Source organism: Hordeum vulgare, chromosome 2H (assembly GCF_904849725.1).
Source record: "Hordeum vulgare subsp. vulgare chromosome 2H, MorexV3_pseudomolecules_assembly, whole genome shotgun sequence".
Classification (NCBI taxonomy): Eukaryota; Viridiplantae; Streptophyta; class Magnoliopsida; order Poales; family Poaceae; genus Hordeum; species Hordeum vulgare.
Window position 1 is genome coordinate 220,038,043 of NC_058519.1, and position 4,371 is coordinate 220,042,413.

Sequence of the window (4,371 nt, forward strand, 5' to 3'; positions counted from 1 at the left end):
GGGCCATAGTGTTCGCTAGAGGCTTCTCTCATGATAGCAAATATTATGGTGGGTGAATGAATTAATGTCGAGCAATTGATAGAACCGCGCAAAGTCGTTACTATATCTAAGGCAATGATCATACATATAGGCATCATGTCTGAAACAAGTAGACCGATACTGTATGCATTTACTACTATTACTCCACACATTGACCGCTATCCAGCATGCATCTAGTGTATTGAGTTCATGACGAACAGAGTAACGCCTTAAGCAAGATGACATGATGTAGAGGGATAAATTCATGCAATAGATATAAACCCCATCTTTTTACCCTTGATGGCAACAACATGATGCGTGGAACGGTACCCCTTCTGTCACTGGATGAGGTCACCGCACGGTATGAAGCCAAAACCAAGCACTTCTCCCATTGCAAGAATCATAAATCAAGTTGGCCAAAAAAAACACAACTCGAAGAGAATTACAAGGATATGAAATCATGCATATAAGAGATCAGAAGAAACTCAAATAAGATTCATAGATAATCTGATCATAAATCCACAATTCATCGGATCTCGACAAACACACCGCAAAAGAAGATTACATCGGATAGATCTCCATGAAGATCATGGAGAACTTTGTATTGAAGATCCAAGAGAGAGAAGAAGCCATCTAGCTACTAGCTATGGACCCGGAGGTCTATGGTGAACTACTCATGCATCATCGGAGAGGCAATGGTGTTGATGAAGAAGCCCTCCGTATCCGAATCCCCCCTCCGGCAGGGCACCAGAACGTGCCCCAGATGGGATCTTGCGGAAACAGAAGCTTGTGGCGGCGGAAAAGTATTTTTGTGGATCTCTCTCGTGGTTTTGGATTTTTCGGGGATTTATAGGCGGAAGAAGTAGGGCAGACGAGCCACAGGGGGGCCACAAGCCTGCTAGGCGCGCGCCCCCGACCGCGCCTAGGGTGCTTGTGGCCTCCCCTGGTGGCCTCTGCCTTGGTTCTCACGCCCCGTGCGTATCTTCTGTTCCGGAAAAAATCTTTTCGGAAGTTTTATTCCGTTTGGACTCCGTTTAATATTCTCCTTTGAAAAGGGTCAAAAACACGGAAAAAACACAAACTAGCACTTGGCACTGAGTTAATAAGTTAGTCCCAAAAAAGATATAAAAGGCATACAGAACATCCAAAGTTTGACAAGATAATAGCATGGAACGAGCAAAAACTATAGATACGTTGGAGACGTATCAAGCATCCCCAAGCTTAACTCCTGCTTGTCCTCGAGTAGGGAAGTGATAAAGACATAATTTTTGATGTGGAATGCTACCTAGCATATTTGTCCTTTGTAACTTCTTTCATATGACATGAATGTTCAGATCCGTGAGATTCAAAACAATAGTTTGCTATTGACATGAAAACATTAATACTTCAAGCAAACTAGCAAGGTAATCATGAACTTTCAAAATAACAAGGCCAAATAAAGTTATCCCTACAAAATCATATAGTCTAGCTATGCTCCATCATCCCCACACAACTAATTTAAATCATGCACAACCCCGGTATTGGCCAAGTAATTGTTTTCACATTCTTACTTTCTCAAACCTTTTTCAACTCTCACGCAATACATGAGCGTGAGCCATGGATATAGCACTATAGGTGGAATAGAGTGTGGTGGAGCTTGTGAGACAAAAAGGAGGAGATGGTTGATACGTCCATTTTGCATCATGCTTTCATGTTGATATTTATCGCTTTATGGACTGTTATTATAATTTGTGGTACCATACTTATACCTTTTCTCTCTTATTTTGCAAGGTTTATTTGAAGAGGGAGAATACCGGCATCTAGAACTCTGGACTAGAAAAGGAGCAAGTCTGAGTCCTCTATTCTGCACAACTCCAAATGCCCTGAAAATCAACGTGGAATTTTTTGGGAATATATAAAAAATACTGGACGAAAGAAGTGCCAGAGGGGAGCTGCCAGGGGCCCACAAGCCTGGTAGCCGCGGCCTGCCCCCCTGGCCGCGGCTACAGGGCTTGTGGGCACCCTGGTGGCCCATTGGCCCCCCTCTTCTGCTATATGAAGGGTTTCGTCTGGAAAAAAATCAGGGCAGAGCTTTTTCGAGGAGGCGCCGCCGCCACGAGGCGGAACTTGAGCAGAACCAATCTAGAGCTCCAGCAGGACGATCCTACCGGGGAAACTTCCTTCCCGAAGGGGGAAATCGTCACCATCGTCATCACCAACACTCCTTTCATCGGAGGGGACTCGTCTCGATCAACATCTTCATCAGCACCATCTCATCTCCAAACCCTAGTTCATCACTTGTAACCAATCTCCGTCTCGCGACTCCGATTGGCACTTGTAAGGTTGCTAGTAGTGTTGATTAATCTTTGTAGTTGATGCTAGTTGGATTACTTGGTGGAAGAGTTTATGTTCAGATCCTTGATGCTACTCATTACCTCTCTGGTCATGAATATGACTATGCTTTGTGAGTAGTTACTTTTGTTCCTAAGGACATGGGATAAGTCATGCTAATAGTAGTCATGTGAATTTGGTATTCGTTCGGTAATTTGATATGTTGTATGTTGTTTTTCCTCTAGTGGTGTTATGTGAACGCCGACTACATAACACTTCACCATTATCTGGGCCTAGAGGAAGTCATTGGGGAGTAGTAAGTAGATGATGGGTTGCTAGAGTGACACAAGCTTAAACCCCAGTATATGCGTTGCTTCGTAAGGGACTGATTTGGATCCATTAGTTTAATGTTATGGTTAGACTTTGTCTTAATTCTTCTTTCGTAGTTGCGGATGCTTGCGAGAGGGGTTAATCATAAGTGGGATGCTTGTCCAAGTAAGGGCAGTACCCAAGCGCCGGTCGACCCACATGTGAAACTATCAAAGTAACGAACGTGAATCATATGAACATGATGAAAACTAGCATGATAGAAATTCCCGTGTGTCCTCGGGAGCGTTTTTCCTCCTATAAGACTTTGTTCAGGCTTGTACCTTGCTACAAAAGGGATTGAGCCACTTTGCTGCACCGTTTCTATTACTTGTTACTTGTTACTTTTCACCTGCTACGTTTCACCTCACTGCACCATCACTTGTCACCGCTACTTTGAGTGCTTGAAGTTATTACCTTGCTGAAAACCGTTTATCAAAGCCTTCTGCTCCTCGTTGGGTTTGACACTCTTACTTATCGAAAGGACTACGATTGATACACTATACTTGTGGGTCATCAAGACTCTTTTCTGGCGCCGTTGCCGGGGAGTGAAGCGCCTTTGGTAAGCGGAATTTGGTAAGGAAACATTTATATACTGTGCTGAAATTTATTGTCACTTGTCACTATGGAAACTGTTCCTTTGAGGAATTTGTTCGGGGTATCTTCACCATGAACGGAAGCACGAGGAGTTGCTCCTCAACCTAAGGTACCTACTGAAAATATCTTTTATGAAATTCCTTCGGGTATGCTTGAGAAACTGCTGGCTAATCCTTTTACACGAGATGGATCATCACATCCAGACTTGCATCTAATCTATGTAGATGAAGTTTTTGGTTTATTTAAGCTTGTAGGTTTGCCCGAGGATGAGGTAAAGAAGAAGTCTTTCCTTTACCTTTGAAGGATAAGGCGTTGACATGGTATAGGCTATGTGATGATACTGGATCATGGGACTACAATCGGTTGAAATTGGAATTTCATCAAAAGTTTTATCCTATGCATTTAGTACATCGTGATCGGAATTATATTTATAAATTTTGACCTCGTGACAGGGAAATCATAGCTCAAGCTTGGGGGAGGCTTAAATCAACGCTATATTCATGCCCCAATCATGAGCTCTCGAGAGAAATTATCACTCAAAACTTTTATGCTCGACTTTCTCATGAAGATCGTACCATGCTTGACACTTCTTGTACTGGTTCTTTTATGAAGAAGGATATTGACCACAAGTGGAATTTATTGGAAAGAATCAAACGTAACTCTGAAGATTGGGAGCTTGAAGAAGGTAAGGATTCAGGTATGAATTTCCAGTTTGATTGCGTTAAATCTTTTGTTGAAACAAACACTTCTAGAGATTTTAGCGCTAAGTATGGACTTGACTCTGAGATAGTAGCTTCTCTATGTGAATCTTTTGCTGCTCATATTGATCTTCCCAAAGAGAAGTGGTTTAAGTATCATCCTCCTGTAGAAGTCAACATAGTTAAACCCAATCTAGTTGAAGAGAAAGTCATTGCCTATAATGATCCTATTGTTCGTTGTGCCTACACTGAGAAACCACCTTACCCTGTTAGGAAAAAGGATTATTCTAAAGCTCCAACTGTGATATGTAGGGGTTACATTAGACCACCTGCACCCCCTGAGGAAATTAGAGTTGAACCTAGTGTTGCTATTATGAAAGAT